Source organism: Elgaria multicarinata, chromosome 3 (assembly GCF_023053635.1).
Source record: "Elgaria multicarinata webbii isolate HBS135686 ecotype San Diego chromosome 3, rElgMul1.1.pri, whole genome shotgun sequence".
In the NCBI taxonomy this organism is placed as follows: Eukaryota; Metazoa; Chordata; class Lepidosauria; order Squamata; family Anguidae; genus Elgaria; species Elgaria multicarinata.
The window spans coordinates 124,875,814-124,901,723 of NC_086173.1; the positions used below are offsets into that span (position 1 = coordinate 124,875,814).

At 42.5% G+C, this 25,910-nt stretch overlaps 1 protein-coding gene across 2 annotated transcripts in view; it reads right to left on the bottom strand.

Moving 5' to 3' along the window:
- Positions 1-25,910, bottom strand: part of GRM7 (glutamate metabotropic receptor 7) — a 530,576-nt gene that overhangs the window by 207,376 nt on the left and 297,290 nt on the right. The gene's annotated exons all lie outside the window — the stretch shown is intronic.

Genomic DNA, 25,910 nt, shown 5'->3' on the forward strand with positions numbered 1-25,910 from the left:
CCGGCTCCTTTAAAAATTTAAAAATGGCAGGCGCGACACTTCTCTTCTTGAGGTCGTCGTGCCTTATGTGTAAACAAGGGCAAGATCTCATGTTATTCACAACACAAGGTCTCCCCTCCTGTACCCCAGATTTTCAGGTAGGTCTAGCTAAGGCCTCAGACAACACTGGGAGTAGTAACTGGCTTCACACACTGCAGGTGCTGCTGGAAAAAGTGTCCACTCATCCCCATGCTGGTCAAGTCCCCTGCTGTCCAATCTCATCCTCTCTGATTGTAGATACTACTTGTTGTATTTTATGGTTTTAATTGTGCCTTGCCCAAAGAGCCTCAGATAATGGGCAGTACAAGAAATCTTAAATTAAAAAATAAAATAAATATTTTTATTTTTATTTATTTATTTAAATATTTTTATTTATTTATTTAAAATAAATAAATGCAGTGCATTTTATTCCAAGCAAGGTGGTTTCTATCTATATGTAACATATTGCCCACTTTCATTTGGTGCTTTTATTACCCATTATTTTATATCACCTCTGCTCTTCTTAGAGTAACTAAAGAGAACATTTCAGCAGTGGATAGTAATCAAAGTTCACACCTTTCTTATGTGGCTAATGTTATTGATTTAATAAGCAGCTAGGACTGACCCCTGATTAATTTAGCTGAAGAGCTCTTAGATAATTCCTCCCTCCTATTTGTACAGCACTCCAGCCAAAGTAGATTTATGTCTTGATTTTAAGTCTGAAAGGAAAACATGAATAGGAGGATAACTAAAGAAATCCATTTTAAAGTATTCTCCCCAGCACATTCCCCCTCTTTTTTTATTATCTTGTCTGAACAGTACACTCCATATTTTTATAGAACTATTAAGATACTTTACAGAAGCTCACTAGACCTCAATGCCAATAAAAAAAGGAAATGCTGCTACTGAGTGATTTTAATAACTTTACTAGCATGGTGTCATAAAAATGGTTTAGGATTGTAAAGAATGGGGGTAAAGGGGACTTTCAGGTAGAATGACAAAAGATATTCTTATTGACACTTTACAGTGGGCACTTGCTTCTGATTTACTCTGGTCAACGAAATGGAAATAGAATAGACAGGCCATTGTGCTCAGGTTGAATTTAGGTTTGGAGAATACTCTTTACACAAATATGTTGCATGGGGCTAATCTGCCCCACAGTTTGCAAGTAATGATAACTCTGAAGGGTAGCTTGTTTGTTTGTTTTTAACAAACTCATTGTTCACCTTGTCAAGGGAGAGACAAAGCAGAAACAAACATAACACGAACCAAACCATGGACAAAAGTTCCATGGTTTGTTTAGCCAGACCCACTTGCAGTGAGAGAATAAAAAATAAATAAAAATCTGGGTTATTGCTAGAGGCGAACCAGGCCATTGCCTGCTTAGAACATTCAGATAACAGGTTCTCCCTTTCCTTCAATAGGCTAATGCAGTATGAATGAACAATTTCATTTCAAGCACTGAATTGCAACACTTAGAGGAAACTGGCATGGATTATGCATGCCGAACGCAAAAGAGATGGAGCTGAAAAGAGATGGAGTTGATTGGTGCAATCATTGTTAGGTGCCATATAGAGATGTGAAGGCCTGGAAAAAAACCAGGAAAATTAGGGGGGGGGAACCGTTTTTCTCCGAAGTGTCCCCCCCCCGAAAAATTGGAAAAATTGGGGGGGGGAATGAAGAAAAAATGGATTATGGGATGTTTTATTTTAGCATTGTTTCAAAGATGGGTTTGTTGCAAATGAGGAATGCAGTATTATATAAAAATAAAACCTTTATTGCCTCAAACAAACATATACTCTCCTAACTAGCTCTTCTCCAGCCCTGACTGACTCCTAAGAGTGCTGAGTCACTGATTGCTATGTCACCTCCTGATTGGGCAAGTATTCCTTCAATCAATGTCTCAGTGTCCCTGACTTCCTCTTCCATCTGACTTCCTGTGTGTCTCACTTAGTTCTACCTATTGATACAAGCATGATGAATAAAATGTTTAAGACAAGGTATTCAGATATTTACTTCTTCAAATAATTTCTAAAAACTATGTAGAGTATTAGATTATTACAATTTCTGTGCACCAAGGACAAACAAGTCCTAGGTTGCAAATTGAGACTAAAACTTTCAAATGCAAGAACAATATGCATTTCTGCCTCTAGGGGGCACTGCCACTGAAGCAGAGACTGAAACTGATAGTGATAGCTGTAGCTCCGGAAATGGGTCTGATTAAATTTCATGCATATTCATTGAAACTTGATCCCTCCTCTTTCTCAGTTATTTTTATGGGAATGGGTGGTTTATGTCCGCTTGACAAGGTGGAGAACTAGCAGAGACATAAATAATTTTCTTTGTTACTAATGTTGATATTTTCCTCTGTTGTTGTTTTAAATTATTTTTTGACTGCTCCTCATAAACTGGCAAAACCAAAGAAGTTCCTTACAGTTCAGCTGTTCCTAACAGTTCAGGAGCTTGTAACCCCAATGGTTCATGGGAGAGCAGAGGAAGATTACTATTACTAGTAGTTGGCGTAATACTGTATTTCGTCGAATGTAAGACGCCATCGATTGTAAGACGCACACTAATTTCAGTACCACCAACAGGGAAAAAAAACCCTAAGACACACCCGCGATTCTAAGATGCACCCCATTTTTAGAGATGTTTATATGGGGGTAAAAGTGTGTCTTAGAATCGAAGAAATAGGGTAGTATGTTTTCATATTTTTGATGAAAATTGTTTTTAATTATTTTATATTTTGTATGTTTTCATAATTTCATTGTCAGTCACCTCAGGTTTGGTTTTTTTTTAAGAATGTTGATTAAGAAACAACAACAGGGACTTGCCTCCTCCAACCTGAAGTAGTACAGTCCATTTAATGGCCTTAGGATTCTATCACCTGAATCTGCTGTATATATTGACCAGGCCCTCCTGTGTCCCTGCTTTTTTTTTTGGTCAAAGACAAAAAGCATGCTGAGAATAATTGTGGTGCGATGTTACACAATCATGAGCTTAATCATGTCTTCCTAGAGGTTGAATATAGTAAAATTATGTATTTATTTTGTGTCTGACAAATGGGCATTGAATACTCTAGTGCTGTGTCAAAATCTGTCCTCCAATTTTCCAGAAGTTTTCTTCCTCACAAAAGAGGCTTCCATTTTCCTGTCTCAGGCTGCTTTAGAATTTCTCTTGAATTCCTTTTGGTTGTGTTTCTAAGCTTACCTTAGCGTTGAATGAGAATGAGGGTGGGGTGGGGATGCAGAAGAAATGCTTGGTACAGCACTAGAATACTCCCGTAGCCCATCATGCCAATTCTAATAGCTTATAAGGTGGGAGAGAGTAGAAGGACACCAAATGCCTTTCCACCCTTGTTCTTTATTTACTAATAAGGTTATTCACATTAAGCAAGTAGCACACTCTAAGCAGTCACAAGGTTGTGTGTGTGTGTGTGTGTGTGTGTCTGCGTGAAAATACACTCTCTTTATTGTTGACATGGCAACATTTGAGCTGAATTAAGAAGCAATTTGAAGGGAAATTGTTACCTTAATGTAGTGTTTTCTCCCCCTTTTCTGTTGGAATGCCAATTAAATAGTACACTGAAGATTTGTGCCAGCGGGTATTGTGAACTGCATTCATGTAAAGCTAATACATAAGCAGGAACAACGGTGGCAATTCATGCAGTGACTGTATTGGATTTGATATAATTGGTTGTGGCTATACAGAAAAGTAATTTCTGACTCTTTTTTGAGGCAGCCACATTTACTTTCAATCTTATTTTCAGCTTCTCTGCAGATAATCACCTATGATTTTTTTTCCTGATATCTTGCTTGTTTCATGTATCTTTGTTTTGTTTTTGGGTGTGTGTTTTTTTTTTAAAAAAAAACACCAGCCTACTTGTACCTTTTTACTTGACAACTTCCTTTATACTTAATAACTTTCTTTTCTTAAATGAAGATACTGTCATAAACAATCCAACTCCAACCCTTTTGATTAAAGTTAAGTAAAACATATAATTACCGCAATTCTTTTCACTATAGTGGCTCTGTACTAATGCAGATCATAGCTTGAATGAATTCTCCAACATAACTAAAAAGCTATTGTAAAGAGAGTGAGAAAGAAGCTCTCAGGAATGAAAAGTGTTATAACTGAGACAACGTGAGCCTCCCTCCGCCCCCCCCCATCCTGTTTGAAAGGTCCAAAGCTGTCAGGCATTTGGTAATCGGTTCTCCCCTTCGTCTGATTTGGTTTCATGACCATGCCAGGTAGCCAATGAAATATGGCGACATGATGGCACCTGCAGCCCAGTCAGAGTGAGGCAGAAAGCATTGTTCACTTTGGCTTCTTGTGGATCAAAAGCATCAAAGAAGAATGGCATCAAGCATAGGTTGACCATATGAAAAGGAGGACAATAACAGTTGTATTGAAAAGGGAATTTCTGCAGGTGTCATTTGTATATATGGAGAACCTGGTGAAATTTCCTCTTCATCACACCAGTTAAAGCTATGATGCCCTGCCCTCTTTTAAATCTGGTCACTCTAGTATAGCTCCTGCACTTTAACTGGTGTGATGAAGAGGAAATTTCACCAGGTTCTCCATATATACAAATGACACCTGCTGAAATTCCCTTTTCTATGCAACTGTTAAAGATACAGGAGCCCTGTCCTCCTTTTCATATGGTCACCCTAAATCAAGATATGCACAGGGCTGCACTAACTATCCCACCTTGGCATTGTGCACATTACAACATCTGGGACTTGTCAGCTTAAAAAAGGGTGAGTAAGGGGAGAGATGATAGATGTGTAAAAAAAAAAAAAAAAGTAGATAGGGAGAAAGCAGATAAAGAGACATTTTTCTCCCTCCCTCATGCAAGCCCTGCTTCTAATGTCCTCACCTCCCTCTCCCTCTGTTCTCAAACTTACTGCATTGAATGTCAAGGTCTGAGAAAAGGTTCTACTCACATGTAGAATGCAAGGTGGCAAAGGGCTTTCCCTATTTTTTTCTCTTTTTCTTTTTCAGGTCTATCCAGTGGAATGTTAGGATGTTTTTAGGATGTTTTAATATTGTATACTATGTTTTTAATTCAGTTTTATGTATTTTATGCTTGTTGCTGTTGCCCGCCTTGATCCGAATGGAGAGGCGGGTAAAAAAATATATTATTATTTTATTGTTATTATTATTAAACATTCAACATCCTGCCCCATAGAATGGCCCAGTGGGAATGATGTCATGTAGCAAATGCTCCCATTTGGGCCATTCTAGGGGAGCGAATGCTGTCAAGTTTCTGAATGCAGCTCTGCCACTGGTTGATCCTGCACTAGTCTCACCTCCACTGCGTTTCCAACAACCTCTCCTGACCCAGGTTTGTCTATGTGCTTCTAAAAGCACAGCACACTGCTTAACTCATCCAGAGATGAGGTTGGGACAAGACTAAAATTAAGGCTGTAGAAGAGCAGGAAGCAATTAGACCAGTGGCTAATTGCTTCCTCTCCCAGCAGTCCTAAATTACGAAAATGAAATATGCATGCCATATGTCGTGAATCTGGTATGTCTAAGATACTTCCAAGCATAAAAATCTTCAGTCTCCCTGGCCCTGCAGCAGAAGTCCTGGACTCCACTGAACACAAAGAGCAGGAGAGTCCTCAGATGCAGGAAGGCTGGATTTCCACGTTTTGAGGTAAATAAAGTTATACACATCACCATATACTCCCCCCCCCCCGACCTAACTGGATGACCATGAAGGACAAGGTCTAAAGTTACATCACTGCACTACTGCCCACCATGGGCATCGCCATCTAAATATGCTAAGACCTTAGTCATTCATTGCAAATAAATATACCTGTACAGAATCAGTTCATTTGCATCTACCTCCTGACCCCATCTTCACCCATCAGGGATTAGTCTCTTTGAATGGCATCGTCAAATACAATGATGTGGCGAGCACAACAGTTACAAAAATATTTTTTAAAAATAATAATAATCCTACTTTATTCTGTAAACAGAACCAGTGGTTTGGAATATATGTGTGGCTGTCTCCTTTTTCAAGATGCATGTGTTTTTTTTGGCCACATGGGAATTAAATTCTAATTCAAATGGAGCAAATGGGTGTTATTTACTTTCCTTTATCACCACATCAAGCTTGACACCTGTTCCTTACCAGGCATACATAATTTATTTGCTTAAAAATATTGCTGAGGCAAATTTCCCAAGTAATTTCTTATTCCCTTTGGTTGCTAGTGTGTATTCAGCAAAGTGAAGGGGAGGAAAACACACGCGAGCACAACTTTCTTTTCAAGTAGTTTTGTAAGCCAGCAGCAGGATTGAGGGTTTTTTCTCTCCCAGTACTTAAAATTCTTGTTTTTTTCCACCAATACGTAAAACATTCTCCCACCACAAAAAAACGGAAGCCATCCTAAAGGCAATCATCATAACAATGTGAACACTACACATTCGGTACGTATATATAAACACGTCTGTTCGTTCATTGCAGCTAGCACTATTTCATTATACACACAAAGATACATTTTCCAGAGGATTAGCTATGTTAGTCTTGTTGCAGCAAAAACTACAAAGAATCGTGTGGCAGCATATAACACTGACTAATTCATTCTGGCTTAAGCTTTCACGAATACCGTCCACTTCATCAAGTGCATGAAATGTTAACTTCAAATTGGCACATTTATATATACATGCTAGCAAGGAATATGGCATTTAATCTATGTTGTCAGATGGGACTAAAATGTAAACATGTACAGACAGCAATCGATTACCTTAACAGCTGCCATCCACAAAACATTGGCTGATATCACAGGCATCATGGCCGTACTGAGCCAGTTAATATAAATAGTGTGATTTTTTTAAAAAAACACCTTTGTCCTTGCTCAAACCACAGGAAGTAGAGTTGGATCTCTTGATGAGTTGTACTTCTTTGAAATGTTATTTATTATTTTTATTTATTGAATCCCAACCTATATCACTGGGATCTCAGGGAGGCACACAGACAAAATCATACAAACAGTATAAAACAATAAATATACATTGCTATCAATTGATGGCACATTGGGAGATGAGCAGATGTATAAATCCCTGATGTTGTGGATGATACTATTAGGTTTTGTAATAAAGTTGCTGGAGTAGATATGGCATTTGTGTCTGCAACTGAGTCTAGTTTGTGACTTATCTTCATTGTGAGGTCAGTTGTTGCTTTTTAGAGTTGAACAGCTGTCTCTAAGCAGTCCTATCACCCAAGCCCTGTGAGAGGGAAGTGTCATTGTCCTAGCTGGGTTGTAGATCATTAATGATACATTTGAGTGGTTTTAAATGGGAACTATAAGTGAAAACAAGTGGTGTATGGTTGTTTTCTCTTCTGGGTCTGTACTGTTGTGGAATATGGATTATCTGGTACATCTGAACACCTAAGAACATAAGAAGAACAATGCTAGTCCAGGATTCTGTTCACACAGTGGCCAACCAATTGCTCAGAAGAATCCTACAAGCAGCACATAAGTTTTTGTGAACTGCCCAGAGAGCTCCAGTTATGGGGTGGTATAGAAATATAATAAATGAAATGTGCGCAATAGCACTCACCTGCCCATGCTCTCCAGCATACTGCCTCCAATATTGCCTCTGATACTGGTGGTAGCATATAGCCATCAAGACTAGCAGCCGTTGAAAGCCTTATCTTCCATTAATTTGTCCAATCCCCTTTTAAAGCCATCCAAATTGGTAGCCATCACAACATCTTGTGGCAGAGAGTTCCATAGTTTAACTATGCACTGCATGAAGAAGTGCTTCTTTTTATCTATCTCTGAATCTCCCACCAATCAGCTCCATGGAATGACTCCAGGTTCTAGTATTATGAGAGAGGGAGAAAACTGTCTCCCTATCCAAGTAAGACTCATAGACAGGCATATTTGAATGTAAACATGTACAGGCCTGCACTGTTAGAACATTCAGTGTGTCCGGGGGCGGGGGGGGGGGGAAGCATACTACCTATTCAGAGAAATAATGGCCATTATTCTTCCAGTCTTATGTTCATTTGGCAAGTTTTATCTTTTTGGTTTGCCATTCTGGAAGCTGTATGGTTAGAAGCCTACTTCCATCTGTGACAGATAAAGGAATGACTCACTGAAAATATATAACTGCTTGTTGTTTAAGTATAGGGAAGTGCTGACTGTGCAAGCTGTGCTCAGTTCTTCAGATCTAGACATTTCAGACAGCAACATTAAATCACAAAGCCTCATAAATACTGAAAGGAAGGAGATATTCCAGGATTCTAGGTGTTCCCATTAAAATGGTGGGTGTCGACATGGAAGAAAAGACACCAGATCTTTATTGTTAATATCTCTGAGAACCAATGAAAAGCATGCATATCACTAAGTAGTTCAAAGAAGCATTGAAGTTGGAATGTAAGATTCATTTCCAAACAATACACCCATAGGAACATAGGCAGCTGCCTTATACGAGGTCAGACTATTTCTCTGTCTAGTTTAGCATTGTCTACTTTGATTCACAGAAGCTATTCGGCGTCTCAGTCAGAGGTGTTTCCCACCAATTCCTACCTGATTTTTTAACTAGAGATGCCAGGGATTGTACTGGGAAATAAGTCAGAGTTCTTCTTTCTGGGATCCCACTGTGGTGCTTTGCACACATGCCCTGCAGAGTAGGAGCTATTTCAGCATGGTGTGATCCCATGCTGTAGGAGTATGAGTATGTCAATGTGTGTAGGGCTGTGTCAATGTGTGCAGGACTGTGTCAATGTGTGCAGGGCTGTTTCCATGGGAATATCCACACTATCAGCCCATGCTAAAAGCACAAAAAGGTTTTCTTCAGGCATGTGCACAATAAAAGACAGAGGAAAGAAATGGTGGTTCAACTGCTTAATAAAGATGGGAAATTGATAACAGATGACAAAGAAAAGGCCAGACAGCTCAACACCTACTTTGGCTCAATCTTCTCTCAAAAGCAGGTTTATGACCACCACCACCACCCCCAGCAAAAGTGAAGTATAAGTTGACAGGGAAGGATTGCAGTTTGAGATTGATAAACAAACGGTCTAGGAACACCTAATTTCTTTGAAATGTCCAGGGCCCGATGAACTGCATCCTAGGAGCTGGCAAAAGAACTCTCAGAACCAATGTTTATTATATTTGCAAAATTATGGAAGACAGGTGAAGTGTCTCTTATATTTGCAAAATTATGGAAGACAGGTGATGTTCCAGATGACTGGAGGAAGGCTAACGTTGTCTCTATCTTCAAAAAGGGCAAAAAGAAGGAACCTTTAGTCTGACATAAATCCTTGGGAATTGATGATAAAGAAGTCAATCTGTAAACACCTTGAAAACAATGCAATGACTTCTAGAAGACAGCACAGATTTGTCAAGAACAAGTCCTGCCATACTAATCATTCTTTGATGAGGTAACCTCCCTTGTAGACTGTGGGAATGTTGTGGACATAATATTTCTTGACTTCAGCAAAGCTTTTGACAAAGTACCCCATGGCATTCTGATAAGCAAACTACCTAAAAGTGGGTTAGATGGAACAACTATTAGGTGGATCCACAGAATCAGACTCAATCAGTGCTAATCAATGGTACCTTCTCAAACTAGGGGGAGCTAACGAGTGGGGTATTGCCGGGCTCAGTCCTGGGCCCAGTGCTCTTCAACATTTTTATTAATGATTTGGATGAGGAGGTGCAGGGAATGCTTATCAAATTTGCAGATGACACAAAATTGGGTGGGATAGCTAATCCTTGGAAGACAGAAACAAACTTCAAAGTGGCACTGGTTAGACCTGACCTTGAGTATTGTGTCCAGTTCTGGGCACCACAATTCAAGAAGGACGCAGACAAGCTGGAGGGGGTTCAGAGGAGGGCAATGTGAATGATCAAGAGTCTGGAAACAAAGCCCTATGAGGAGATACTGAAAGAACTGGGTGTGTTTAGCCTGGAGAAGAGAAAACTAAGGGGAGACATGATAGCACTCTTCAAATACTTGAAAGGTTGTCACACAGAGGAGGGCCAGGATCTCTTCTAGGTCATCCCAAAGTGCAGGACACAGACTAATGGGCTCAAGTTACAGGAAGCCACATTCTGGCTGGACATCAGGAAAAACTTCCTGACTGTTAGAGCAGTATGACAATGGAACCAATTACTTAGGGAGGCTTTGGCTCTCCCTCACTAGATGCATCAAGAGGCAGTTGGACAGCCATCTGTCACGGATGCTTTAAGGTGGATTCCTGAACTGAGCAGAGGGTTGGACTCGATGGCCTTATCGGCCCCTTCCAACTCTACTATTCTATGATTCTATGTCATTGACACACATGTCTCTGCAGCATGGGATCACATTAAACTGAAGCATCTCTCTATGCTGCTGAGTGTGCATGTGAAGAACAGCTGTACAAATGTGAAAATGAGAGCTCTATATCTAGCCCATGGACTATAGGGGAGGACCATAACTCAGGGAATTCCATGTTTTTTGTGCATGTGATTTGGGGGTTCAGTCCCCTACTCAGTATAAGTATACATTCAGTTAGAATGCATGTCAGGTAGAAGCCCCATCTATTCATTGTGTTCTCCAAGTCCTGCCAATCCAGAATACATCTGCCCAGAACAGATAACAAAATCCAGATTTCTAGGATGTTTCTCTATGCACCTGAGCTTGAAATGGGTTCAGGTGCAGCTGACACTGAATACAGCAGATCACTTTCCAATGTTGGATGGGAAAAAATAAAACTTTTATTAAAATCCTCAACATTTTCTATGTATCAACTAAATGTTCACCATTTTCTTTCTTTCTTTTCTCCTCCCCCCCAATTTTCTTTTTTGCTTTTTTAAAAACTAAAAATGATATGTTACACTTTGTGGATGGTAGACATGAATAATCATAATCATAATAATAATAGCCAGGTAACTGTTCAAGCATACTAAGCAATTACATTCAGGGTTTTTTTAATGATAAAAAAAAGGTTTAGGGGAAAAAATGCCACCTTTGGCAGCCATGGTTTCATTGTTGCTTAACCCATTAAGTCTGATTTTTTAAAAGACATGGGTGGTATTTTGTGGTATAGCGAAATTTCCGCATTCAACATGGTTTTCAAGGAGGGATCACTCCACCAAATAGTTTGCCAGATATCTAAAAACAATTCATCCTATGTTTCATTCTTTCCCAGAAAAAGTGCAAAGGAAAAGTACAAAAGTATTGTTTAAAGAAGCCAGTGTCCTCAAGATTCATAGATTTAATCTCACTTCTTTAATAAGCAAACACCTGCCGGTCCTCACCTTTCCCAACAAAAGGGGACTTGATTTATGGATGAAGCGTGTGTGTGTGTGTGTGTGTGTGTGTGTGTGTGTGAGAGAGAGAGAGAGAGAGAGAGAGAGGAATATGTTACCTTTGAGTGAACCACTCTAGATTGACTCACATTTCTATCTCCTTCTAAAGAACAAACCCCAATGAGCCTGTACTGAATCATGCAGTGAAACAGAGATGCTGGCATGTTTTTCATAGGGTATATAGATATTCCCCTACTAATGCACTATGCCATTATAAAACAGATTAACCACTCTTTGCTTCAAATAAGTTCTGGGACTCACTACCCATTACTCTTTGGAAAGTACTGGAGGAAAACCTAATGTGAAATAACAATGGAACAATGATAACATAAGATAAAGAGAATGCTACAAACAGTAGCATTTGACTTTCCCAAGTTTGTAAATCAAATGTAAAAGCCACACTGATCAGAACATACAGGATGTTTTACAATGGCTTCTTTCCTGCATTTCCTTTCACATTAATAGCATTCAGAAGTGAGGCATGGGAGATTAAAAGGCATTCTTGACCTCATTTGTTGAAGAAATAGACAAGAAGCAGCACAGTGGTAACAAAACAGAGCAACGTGTAGCAATACTGCTAGTGGCTGGTCCATGAAGTCACGAAAAGTTGGAAGTGACTGAACAAATAAACAGCAACAAAAGGTTGTTATTGAATCATTTTCACCCACTACCCTCAGCACATCAGCCTATTCATAATGGGGTATCAGTAGGCATGAAGGTGTGCAACTTTAGGTTATTCTTGAATCTGATCTTGCTACTTCAGCCTTAGATGGAAGCTGTGGCTAGGAGTTCCATTTTCCACATTCACTTGGTGTTTCAAATGTTGCCTTCTTCTTGGTGAAGAAAGCACCCGGTTCCTGGTTGACAGCTGGTTGGCCAGTGTATGAACAGAGAACTGGGCCCTTTCTACACCTAAGGGTTATCTCAGGAAAATGGAGGGATCATCCCTGCCTGCTCCCAGGATCCTGTGTGGCATTTGGATGCACAGGAACGATCCCGGGACAATCCCAGGATATAGGGCTGGTGTAGACATGCCCCTGGACTAGATGCACCCTTGGTGTACTCCAACATGGCTCTTCTTATGTTCTTATGTGATATTGAACATAGATCCTTGATAAATGCCTTTGTAATCTAGGGTTGCCAACTAAAATGTTTATCCCCTACTTTGCAGAACCTAACGTTGCTCTGTTGCCAATTGCCCGGTTTTCAAATTGCTCTCAGTCAAAGCGGCCAGAATGATAAAAGTCCTGTTCAGCCATTTGCCTGAATATGCAAGGTCTAAAAGTAAGTATGGAGCAAGATATGTTTGCAAGCCCCATGCCCAACACCCCCACATGTGTGGGCTCTTCAGACCTTCATAGCCCCTTTCCTTCAGTATTTTTTTTAAATCAAATTGAAAGAGATAACTTATTGACATTGTGAATGGAAAAGATATTTAAGCTAAACAGAAAAAAATCAGAACTGTGAATGCCAAATGTTACGAGGCATACAGGAATTGAGACTTTTTATAAGTTATATTTTATAGAAGGTTATAATTTTCTTCAATAACAAAACTTAATCTTAAGAACAAGGTGGGGAGGGAGAAGAAAATCAGATGTAGGGCTGAAATATTAGGGCAAGTGAAGGATGTGTTCAGGGGAAGAAATGCACAATTGTGATGATAGTTGGCCTTACAAATGCTATGCCCATTGCCAGTTTAAGAACATAAGATGCTGCCTTATGTAAAGTCATATCATTGGTCTGGTTATGCATATTTAGACAAAAAAAGGTCCTACAGCTCCCAGCATTCCTACTGTTGGACTCATTTCTGTCTAGTTCCATATCGTTGACACAAGCTAGTAACAGTTCTCACACATTCAGACAGGAGTCTTTCCTCTCTGACAAGGATTGAAGCAGGGACCTTCTGCATGCAAAGGAATGGGTATTCCATTGAGTTACGTCCCTTCATTTCCAATCAGTGTAAAGACACAGTATCTGGGTAAAAGGAATAAGACTACTTCTTGTGTCCATTTGTTACATTAGTCCTATTCACGCCCTGTCAGCACAACTGGAGCAGAAGAGGCTTTTGTGGGTGGGGAGGAGGAAGAAAGGATGCAGTACATGCCTTGAGCACATGGACAACATCCAGTGTCGGTGGGGCAAGCCTATAAAGGCACACTCCCCATGCTCCTGGCCTCTTTTGCTTTCCAACTCCCACCCTATAACTAGTATGGGATTAGTCACTGCCTTTGGAGGGAGGGGGTTAGTAGGAATTTAACCTGCCAGGGATTAGCTCTGGTGTACAGTTTTTTTGCCAGTTCCATACTGGTATTTAATTTAGTTGAGGTTGGGTAAATAGGTTGTTTAGAAAGGGCAGGGTTGTGCAGGAATCTTAGGATATCAGAAGAGATTTGGTGACCACTCATGGGCATCTTACGGTGATTGGCAAGTTCTGAGGCCTGAACTTCAAGGGCTGTGGATGTATGTCTTCCCTTTGGAGACCTCTCTGTCAAACCTGCTCTGAGTTGTGCAGCACCGGGTGGGTGTGACAAGGGGGGGAATCCCCCAAGCACACAAGTGTAGCTCAAGAAAGGAGCCGGGTTTTACCCGACTCCTGGCTTGGCCGAGCGGCTCACCTTTAACACAGGCTAGTTGCCTGGAGAAAGGATTATATTCCCACACGCTCACATGCAGATCCAGGAAACGGTGAATTAGCCGATTAAATAAAGGGGTCCTAGTTATCCCAAACTCTGGTGTCTGAGTCATTATTTCTGAGCTTCCTTCTCTGTCTGCAAGAATTTCTCTCTTGGCTAGTCTTACCTCTGATATATTAAGTTTGCAGTTGTAATTTTCTAGTTCTGGAATACTGTTATTTTTGGCATTGTGGCTACATGTTGATCCATTGATATGTCCTGAACTAATGTTGCATTTCCTAGGAATACAGTGCATTAGGAGAGTATTTGCAGTAAATGTAATGATGCTCGCAAAACTAGGTTAATCTGAACAACAAGCCAGAATTGTGCCACTAGTGGGCAACCACACATTGAATGAACTTACATGCCCTCAGACTGTTTGCAATGACAATATGCTATGGCCCTGTTGGGCCATAGCAACAGGGAAGTGGGTGGCTATAAGAATGCTGCTCCCTTCCCTGTTGCCAAGGCTCTGATGGAGAAGGAAGGGTGCTGCAACAGCACAAGGCTGATCGCTTCTCCCTGCATGGCCATGCAGCAAGAACTGGCAGCCACATTATCTCTAATGACAGGGGAGGTGATGTGCCTGCCAGAGCAATGACACATTGATTCCATCTCTTGTCAAGGGGTGGGATTCCTCCACCACCACTTCTATCTCTAGTGATGGCCACTGCAAAAGATGTGCCATGGCCATTGCTGGAGAAAGAAGCAGTGGTGGAGGTATCGCTCCTCCTGACAGGAGGAGGGATCCATGCGCCACCTCTGTCATCCCTCCAGCAATGGTCGCAGTGTGTCTGCATGCATGGTGTTGTGTCTCCCCCTACACGCTTCCCCATGGAATGGTGGCACCCCAATAAAAAAAGCAGGAACCAGTGCCAAGGGTGGAGGGCAGGGGGGCGAGAGACAGCTACTCAATGGAGTGTGACTACTCTACTCCACAGAGCACTACTTCTGCGTCACTCAAGTGTGGCACGCAAATAGTCATCTGTGGAGTGGACTATTCACACTCCACGGACTAAAGTGTCATCCAAACGCACCCACTGTCTTAAGTCTAAGGTAGGGATACTGGAGAAATGCACAACAGAACCAAATGAGCTTGGATTTTTATGGATCCAACCTGTGGATTCTACAGCAGACCAGCTTTTCCTCTATCAGGCAGATTCCACAGACTTGTGAACTATTTTTCTAACCTTTGGGAATTTTGCATAAATTTCATAACAGAAAAATATGCATAAATAAATAAAGAGCCCCGAAATGTGTATTTCCCCCACAGGCTAAAAGTGTGAAAATGTACACTCGGTAGAATTTGTGCATTTGGGTGGACATCTTTGCACAAATTTGGAAACTAAAAAAAATCTGATTCTGTTGGAGCAAAATCCATGAAACAGAGAGGTAGCAGATTGTACACAACAATACATAGTCTAAGGTAAATGATTTAATGGTGTTTTCCATTGTCCTTTAAAAGTGCTTTCCATTGTCCCTTAAAATGGGTTGCTCTAACTACTTCTCTGTTCAATTCTGCTTTACTGTTTCAGCATCAAGTTTTAAGTGACTGGTTATTTGTTTATTTGGGAATAGGTCAAATCATGTAATGTAGGCTGTATTATTGAATGCTAAAAAATCAAACAAAAGGTGAGTAAATAATATGAATATATTGCTCTTGCACACTATACAGAAGTTTATCATCTTCAACATGGAACAGTCTATGGCCTTAGCTAGACCTAAGGATTATCCCAGGCAAATGGAGGGGTCGTCCCTGCCTGCTCCCAAGATCCCATGTGTCATTTGGATGCACAGGGATGATCCTGGGACAATCCCGGGATATAGGCCTGGTCTAGCCATGGCCTATATCACTGTCTGCCCATTTTTACCATATGAATGAATAATCAGCCTGCATCTTTGAGATTGGAGTTCTACAACGTATATTTTGAATGAACATTTCGGTCAAAAACTACTTTACAGTCTCAATCTTTCTATATCTTTCTAGCTTCTCTTATGGATTATATGTTTTTTCCTACCTGCTTACAAGGATTTATTGACCTTCACTGCCCAGCTTCATAATGGGTCCCAAAAGGTAGATTCAGCTGACATCCAAGTTGGAGTGAAACAGGTATGAGGAATCTGCCATTCTTTAGTGTGAACCCAGCAGACAGCATTGTGGTATGATTAAGATCTTTTTGTTGGTGTTCAGTTCCCTATAAGAAGTTATGGAATGCCTCATCAATTTACCAAACTACTTCTGGAAACACATAAAAGACCTATAATAATAAATACAAAAAAGGGTTTGGCAAGTGCCCGGCAAGCATGGATGGAGGTGAGTCCACCCATCCCAACTTGAGGTTACATATAGTCATCAGGATTAGTAGTCATTGAGAGGCTTCTCCTCCACGAATTTGATCAATCACCTTTTAAAGCCATCCAAATTGATGGCTATCTCTATATCTGGTGGTAGCAAGTTCCATAGTTCATACAGTGTGTGAAGCAGTACTTCCTTTTATCTGTCCTGAATCTCTCGCCAATCAACTTCATGGGATGACCCTGGGTCATAGTATTATGCGAGAGGGATACTCCCTATCCACTAGGGGTGTGATCCGCTCCGATTAGGAGCGTAGAAGCAGTAGCGGATTGGCCTGCTCCGCCTTACCCAGAGGCGGAGTAGGAGCGGACCGCGGACCCCCTAGAAGCAAGGCGAAGAGAAGCGGCCATTTTTCGGAGCTCCTAGTTCAGGCGGAGCGCTCCGGTCGCCATCTTGAAAACATTTCACCATAGGATTGCATTGCGGCAAATAATCGCGCATAACTACGTTCTTTTTGAAGCTATCGTTCTAGAAATTCTTGTGCTCAGAGAGTCGTGGATGGGGGTCATTTTGAGACCACTCTCACCTCTCTGCGTTGTCTGGGTCGCGTGCTATATTTTGTGAAAATCGGGTCAACCGCGCGGCTCAAACGGCGTTTTCGGCTTTTCGCCCATAGGATTGCATTGAGGGAAAGACTCGGGCATAACTGGGTTGGTTTTTAAGCTATCGTTCTGAAAATTCTTGTGCACAGAGAGTCGTGGATGCGGGTCATTTTGAGACTACTCTCAACTTTCTGCGTTGTCCGGGTCGCGCGCTAGAAGTTTTTTAAAAATCGGCGGGAAAAATACCTTTTTCAAAGGGCTGAGGGGCAGAGTCAGCTCCCGGTCATGATCACATGATCCCAAAGTTAGAGGAGGGGATAGGCAAAACGGGTAACTTGGGATTCTGGGAAACTTCTCTTTCTTCATCTGAACGGGCTTTTCCCAGTGTTTTTTAAAACAGTAGCCCTACCAAATGCACAAACACAACCTGAAATCATATACTAAGCCAAGAATAAGAGATAGAAACACAGCACTGCTCCCCACCCTAACCTTGGTGAACAACTGAATAGATGTGGTGCAAGGGGATGAGCTCCCCTAGGGCATCTCATCGTGGACGTGCCCCCACTCTCTCCTGCACTGGAAGGCCATTAGAGCCTTCCAAAGAGAGTAAAACGGTGGAGCAATGCCTATCATGAGTCGAAGTGAGCGTTTACTTCTCAGTGGTGGAGCGATGCCTATTATGAGTTGAAGTGAGCGTTTACTTCTCAGTGGTGGAGCAATGCCTGTTATGAGTTGAAGTGAGCGTTTTACTTCTTCTCAGAGCTGTTGGTGGCTGTCTTGAACTGGCAGCTACTTCCCCCTCCCCCGGGCACGTCCCCCTATTGCTGGTAAAAGACAGATATAGCCTTTTTAAAAAAATTCTTCTTGCTGTTTATTGAGCAACACTGCTGCTTTTAATTCCACCCCTCCTTTGTTTATTTATTGATTTGTTCCATTTTATATGCATTACTGGCTTATCCTTGGCTCACTTCCTTATGCCCCCAGAAATGCCAGCTGCATGCCTGCCTGCCTTCCCTCCCTCCTCCCCTGCCCACCTCGCAGGGATGTTGTGTGTGGGGTGCCCAATTTTCAAAAATTCGCCAAAAATCAGGGGATGATGGGATTGCTTTGAAACTTGGCGTGCGTGTGTATATCCCCATGAGGTGTCATGGTGCCAAACATGAGGTTTCTAACTTGAACAGAAAAAAAGTTGTATAATTTTTTAGCTTTCAATGCAAGCCTATGGGGGGGGGAAACCGAGCTCCGGATCCGGATCCGGAGCTCCGGGCGGAGCGGAGCGGAAGTGGGCGGAGCGGGGGCGGGGCGGAGCGGCCCAATCCAGAAAATGGCGGATCTGCAAGTGAAGCGGAGCGGGGGGTCCGTGCACACCCCTACTATCCACTTTCTCCACACTGGGCATAGTTTTGTACACCTCTATCATGACTTCCCTCACTCACCTTTTCTCAAAGCTAAATAGTTCCAGGTAGTGTAATCTTTCCTCACAGGTGAGTTGCTCCAGCCCCTGGATCATTTCTAGTTGCCTTTTGTTTGTTTCTTTAAAAGGGCATTTACGATCTTGGCAGCTTTATTTTTTATCCCTTCTCCCATTCTGCCTAACATGGAATTGGTCTTTTTTCAGAGCAGCCACACTCGGAGCTGACATTTTTTTACCACAACCCCAATATCTCTTTCTTGGTCAGTCTCCACTAGCTCAGATCCCATCAGCTTATATTTGAAGTAGCAATTTTTGGCCTCAACATGCATTACTTTACCCTTGGTTACACTGAACCACTTTAAATTCAACTTCAAGCATTGTAAACCAACAGTGTTTACAATTCTTGAAGTGCTTGTTAGCTGATGAACAGGACCCATGGTAATATCTTTTGGCATTGTCATCAGTAGGTCATTACGTTAGGTTGCCATTTAAGCTTTCATGTTTTAAACAGCTTTGCCAGGAATTTGTTCCTAGGAATTCTAATTCATTCCAATTTATATCCACAGAGAGATGCCCATTATTATTTTTTACAAGATTAATCAGCTAAGGCGCAGAGTTTGTCGAGTCATCTATGAAAATTAGTGCATTGTAAGCATATAATGAGAATTTACATCGTGTACCTGTAAATTCCATTCTCTTAAAGGCATGTCCTGCCATAAAGCTCAAGCCAATGTCTCAAAGGCAATGTTGAAGAGAAGGCACATTATTATCTCATTTTCTGTAGTATTTTGGAGTCAGATGTTATGCCACTTGTTAGCATAACAGATACATTAACAAAATGTTCTGAGAGTACAAGTACTGTGAAAATGGCCATCTCAAGTTTAAATAATGTTCCAACAAGACTGGAAAGGACACTTCTCACATCCTCCAATAGGTACGTGCAGAGAAGGGCATCAGATCAGTTTGTTTCCTTCTTCAAAAGATTTTCCCATACTGTGAAGAGCAGTGGGTCAATAACTTCTGTTGGGGAACCCCTAGGAACAGAGAAAACCACTTTGCTACGGTAATGCAGAAATAATGCTATTGACAAATGTATGCTCTGTCAGGCCTTGGCAAGAATAAATCTCCAGGTGATGACTGACTTAGGTTCTTGTTAGTCCAAGGGGGCTGAAAGCACACCTGCTTGGTCCAAAAATGGAAGGTCAAGTTCCAAGCTAGCAAGCAAAGATTAGACAAGCAAGAAGTAGCTGCATAGTCAAAGTTAGCCTGATGTCCAGTTCAATAACAGCAGTTAGGAATAAGGAGTAGGAGCTAGAACACAATGTCCACACACAAGAGATGAGTTGCTTAGGCTGAGGAACAAGGAATGAGGATAGGTCTAATAGATATTGGTCCTTGGGGTTAGCTGACTGAATACTAAGGAAGGCTTGTACTTTGGAATAGATAGTGACTAGGGTCACTATCTATTCTAGATATTCTAGATAGGGTCTTCTCTGCCTCAAAATTTGAGCCATAGCTCTGTTGAGATGATTCTCTGCCGCAATTTCAGAGTAGCTCCCCCTACACTGGCCCATGAGATTAGCTGTTGTAGAACCACCCCCTTTAAGATAATCACTCTAGTCAATGGAAATTAATCAAATGCTTACAGCTCCCTCATTTTTAAAAGATAAAGAGATGAAACTTGGCACAGTGACAGCTCTTAAGGAGGGCTTTAGCCATGCCAAGTTTGAATCAGATCTATTCATGCCTTTATTTTTAAAGGATTTTTTAAAAACCCCTCAAACCATTATCCCCTAAACACACACACACAGACACACACACACACACACACACACATGTTAATCCACCACTGCACATTTATGGAGAAAGCTTTTATCCTCTACTTTGCTGATGCAGAGCTCCACTGCTGCTGGTGGAAGTTTCTACTGCAGCGTTCTCCAGATCTATTGGAGGGACACCCCCATAAACACACACTGGTAGCCCAGACAGCCAACAGGAGTAATAGTTTAACTGAAATAAAGAGCCTGCCCGTGCCTGACTCAGATGTAGAAGCTTTCTCACTCACCATGCCAGCCAGCCCCGCAGCACTTCCACACTGTGGAAATGTGGATGATTGAATTCTATGAGTCTGAGCAGAAACATTCTCCCTCTCAAAATCAAAACTTGATTTTGTTCTGGCTTTATACTGTTAGTTTTACCCTACCCAGTGCCTGTTTACCCTACCCTGTGCCTGTTTGCATTCTCTTCCCCTCCTTATTGTTTTATTATGATTTTATTAGAATGTAAGCCTATGCGGCAAGGTCTTGCTATTTACTGTTTTACTCTGTACAGCACCATGTACATTAATGGTGCTATATAAATAAATAATAATAATAATAATAATAATAATCTCCACTTCCACCACCAACACCACCCAGCCAGAATCAGCAGCCAGTTAGTGTTTCCCACTCCCCAAACACTGTGATTGGAGGAGAACATGGTCACAGACAGTGCTGTGGCAATTCCTAATTGGTTAGCCATAGGTGTCAATATCAAAGCTACCCCACACCCCACTCAGCATCTTCCAAATATGGAAATGTTCAATTCACAAACACACACACACACACACACACACACACACACACACACACACACCTGATGCCTGAAAAACAGTTGGATAATTTTGGAGATGTTAGAAGCTCCGATTGGACACGTCTCTACTCTGATATTAATCAATGGGTTTGGAAGCAGCCAATCTCTGCTCTGGAAGATTGAATGCTTTGCAGATGTTCATGGTTACCAGATAATTCCAGGGCGGAGTGCACACCCCTAATAGTGACCTCAAAATGCCCCCCATGGGCACCCACAAAGGGGCAAGAGGGAAGTTTATCCCTCCCCAATGAGCAATAATCTCCAGATTGCCAGTTTTCATTAGAAAAGCAAGTCTCTAGCCCTAGTAGAACCCAATATTCCCATTCATTAACTTTCCCATACAGTAGGTTTTTCCTTCCTTTCAGTGTTCATTTATTTGATCTATTTCTGAAACTCACCTCCACACAGTGAGTGCTTCAGGCAATTTATGTTAGAACAAACAAACAGAAATACCGTAATTTCAAACTAAAACAAAACTGGTAAGTAAATACATTGCAACAGAACAAAAGAAACTTATACAATCAAAGAGCTGCATTAATTAGGCATGTGCTCCGCTCCGATTAGAAGCGTAGAAGCAGGAGCGAATTGGCCTGCTCCACCTTGCCCAGAGGCAGAGTAGAAGCGGACCACGGACCCCTAGAAGCAAGGCGAAGAGAAGCGCCCATTTTCGGAGCGCTCTGGTTTCCGCGGTCCAATCCGATAGCCATCTTGAAACATTTCGCCCATAGGATTGCATTGCGGAAAAGAAAGGGGGATAACTGTGTTGTTTTTGAAGCTATCTTTCTGAAAATTCTTGTGCTTGGAGAGTCGTGGATGGGGGTCATTTTGAGCCTACTCTCAGCTCTCTGTGTGCTGCGGTTCGTGTGCTAGATTTTAAAAAAAAACCAGCGGGAAAATGCCTTTTCCGAAGGGCTGAGGGGCAGAGTCAACTCCCGGTCATGATCACATAATCCCAAAGTTGGAGGAGGGGATAGGCAAAACGGGTAACTTGGGATTCTGGGAACTTCTCTTTCTTAGTCTGAACGGACTTTTCCCAGTGTTTTTTAAAACAGTAGCCCCACCAAATGCACAAACACAACCTGAAATCATATACTAAGCCAATAATAAGAGATAGAAACATAGCACTGCTACCCACCCTAACTTTGGGGAACAACTGAAAAGATGTGGTACAAGGGGATGAGCTCCCCTAGGGCATCCCATGTGGACGTGCCCCCACTCTCTGCTGTACTTGGAGGGCAATCAGAGCCCTCCAAAGAGAGTAACCCGGTGGAGCAATGCCTATCATGAGTTGAAGTGAGAGTTCTACTCCTCAGAGCTCTCGTGGTGAAGCAATGGCTTTCATGAGTTGAACTGACAGCGTTGCTTCTTAAAAGACTGGTCAATAGGACCAGTCAAATTGGCAGCTGCTTCCCCCTCCCCTGGGCACGTCCCCCTATTGCTGGTAAAAGACAGATATAGCCTTTTTAAAAAAGTTCTTCTTGTTGTTTATTCAGCAACACTGCTGCTTTTAATTCCACCCCTCCTTTGTTTATTTATTAATTTATTCCATTTTATATGCATTACTGGCTTATCCTTGGCTCACTTCCTTATGCCCCCAGAAATGTCTGCTGCCTGCCTGCCTTCCCTCCCTCCTCCCCTGCCCGCCTTGCAGGGATGTTGTGTGTGTCTGGCTTTGACTCAGGGGAGAAGTCCTTCCTGCGCTCACTTGGAGTTTTGGAAGTTCCAAATACATTTTTCAAGTGTGGAAGAAGATTCATATAGGTTTATCTCTACTCCCCAATTCATGGCATCTTGGGATTTCCTTTGAAATGGCCCCATTGAGAGGTCTGCAGGTTTAAGCCCCGCCAAAAATCAGGGGATGATGGGACTGCCCTGAGTCTGGGCGTGTGTGTGTATCCCTGGATAAGCTATCATTGTGGTGAGTTTGAGGTTTCTAACGTGCAAATTGACGGAGCTATCGAAAGGGGTGTGAATGGGGTGCCCAATTTTCATAAATTCCCCAAAAATCAGGGGATGATGGGACTGCCTTGAGTCTGGGCGTGTGTGTGTATCCCTGGATAAGCTATCATGGTGGTGAGTTTGAGGTTTCTAACGCGCAAATTGACGGAGCTATCGAAAGGGGTGTGAATGGGGTGTTGGATTTTCATAAATTCCCCAAAAATCAGGGGATGATGGGACTGCCTTGAGTCTTGGCATGCATGTGTATCCCTGGATAAGCTATCATGGTGGTGAGTTTGAGGTTTTTAATGTGCAAATTGACGGAGCTATCGAAAGGGGTGTGAATGGGGTGTTGGATTTTCATAAATTCCCCAAAATTTAGGGGATGATGGGATTGCCTTGAGTCTTGGTGTGCATGTGTATACCTCCATGAGGTGTCATGGTGCCAAACATGAGGTTTCTAACTTTAACAGAAAAAAAGTTGTATACTTTTTTAGCTTAATGCAAGCCTATGGGGGGGGGAAACGGAGCTCCGATCTGGATCCGGAGCTCCGCAGCGGAGCGGAGCGGACATGGGCGGAGCGGGGGCGGAGCGAAGCAGGGGTCCGTGGACACCCCTAGCATTAATCACTAAAAGCTCAGAGAAACGACAAAGGCTTAACCACCCATCTAAAGGACAAGGGAGCCAATTGTATGAGAATTTTACAACTAGGCCACTGCTGCACGGAAGGTCTTGACTTGGTACACATGAACGTCCCTTCTGTAGAAGGTGGGATACATATAACAGAGCCTCAGCTCTGAATGTAGGCTCCAGGCAGTTTCAAATGGGGAAAGGAGCTCTCTCAGATACTCAGGTCCCAAGCCATTTAGGGCTTTATAAGTAATAATTCGATATACACATCAACCACAAGGTCCGGGAATCCGGTGAACCCCCACCCCATGTCCACCACCCCGGCCAGTTGGGCAGCCCTGGTGAGAGCATGGACCCCACACAAGACCTCTTGAGGCCTCTAGAGTGCTCGGCAGCTGCTCGCCCTCACACAGAAATTGCATATTTCTTCCCATTGTGTTCACGCCTTTACCCTTGTGTAAATGGGTCTTTATGACTGCCATTGACACAGTGGGGGAAGTGTGCAATTTACAGAGGCTCCAGAAATTGCAGAATTCCCCTGTTGCATCAATGGCAGCAGCCACTAACACAGGGGGTGGGGGGGATGAAGTGCGCGATTTCAGCATGTGGGCAGGCGGCTGCCAAGTACTTCCTGGGCCAAGATGAGCCTCACAAGAGGCTCCCATGGCCTGGCAAGCAGGGGCGGAAGGCCGTGGCCACCCCTATGTCTCAGACCCCCAAATGTGATGTTTTTGGAAGCAGCTGATTCTGCATGGATGGACTCAGAGGCCATCTGCTCTGACTCAAAACTGGGAAGCTTTCCCTGACAAGTCAATGTATGATAAAAGCAGTGATACCATAAAATATCTAATATGATATTCTTAACAGGGGCTGCTGTACTGATCGTGCATCTGTTTTCCCCACAGTTTGTTCATACACACCTCATTCCAAATAAAGTTTTGCCAGAGTAAATTATGCTTCTTGTGTAAAGCTTGAATATAACCCTCTGCCATGCTGTGGCTTCTGAATGTCATTGCATAAGACTCTAAGAAACAAAGCTCCTGTGCATACACAAGGAAAATACACAGGGGTGTAGGGATAGGGCGAATGTCCAACTCAATCCATAAGGGCAGTGGACCTCCTGTATCCAGCCCTTGCAGACTGAGTTGGATGTGCTTGGCATCAGTGTGGATACACACCCAAGCAGTTGCAACGCCCCCTCCCCCGGGTGCTTTGGCATGGGTCCATTCTGGTTTCTGGCCCTTCCTTTCCCCCCACCATTAATACAGTGAGGGGAAGTATACGCTTCCTGGAAGCTCTGGAAACTGCATTTCCCTCTCCACACTATTGGTGGCTGTTATTAGCATGGGGGGAAGAAATATGCACCTTCCAGAGCCTCTGGAAAGCATGCATCTTCCCCTCCCCTGCACTGATGGGGGGCTTAAAGGTCCTCTTAATTGCATTAATATTTAATAGGGCCTTTAAGGCTTCCACTGGAGCATCCAGAAAATGCACATCCACCCACCCACCCCGTTGAGCTGCTTTAGTGCAGCAGGGGGAAATGTGCACTTTCAAGATGCTCCAGAAAGTGTGTGGGTCCCTCCCCCTGTGCTGATGGGGGGGCCTTAAAGGCCTTATTAACACAAGGGTACTTTTGCATCAATAGGGCCTTTAAGGCCCCCATAGGCACAGGGTGGGTGTTGTGCAATTTTCAGATGCTCTGGAAAGTGTGCATTTTCCCCACTGTGTTAATGGCAGCCACCATTAACACAGCAGGGGAAAAGACCGAAAACTAGGGTGCTCGGTGGGGGCTCACAAGGCCCGGTTCTTGGCGGTGGACAGCTGACAACAGCAGGGAGAGAACTCCATGAGTTCGCTCACCCCTATGAGGTGTGTTGTAAAGGGCTGTGCAAACTGCAATCATTTCTTTAAAAAAAGAAGAAGCCCTGATTATGTATGTATATGCTCCTTCCCACTTCCCACCTCCAAAAAAGATCCTGCAGACACCATGGATCAGTTTGACAGGCTTGCCATGGAAACAAGAGTGCTTGAGGCAAAGGAGTCTTACAGCACCTTACAGACTCTGAAAATGACTCAAGAAATCTGAAGACTCTTTTCTTAGCACTTGGGAAGAAATCCTGAGCTGAGTTCTAAAATCCACTTGCCAAAAAACAAACACCCGAAACAGCAACAACATTTTTTTTTGCCTTCCTAATATTCATAACAGACCTCCAAAATATATCACACAGCATAAAATGTACAATGCAAAACACTTCTACTTTTATTCGTAACCACAATTCCAGTGACACACCTTGATCTGACCTGGAAACTATGCAAACAGTTGAGATCCGGATTCAAGGACTAGGGTTAGGACCACAGCAGGGGGTGTACTACCCCTCCCCCATGCTAAGATC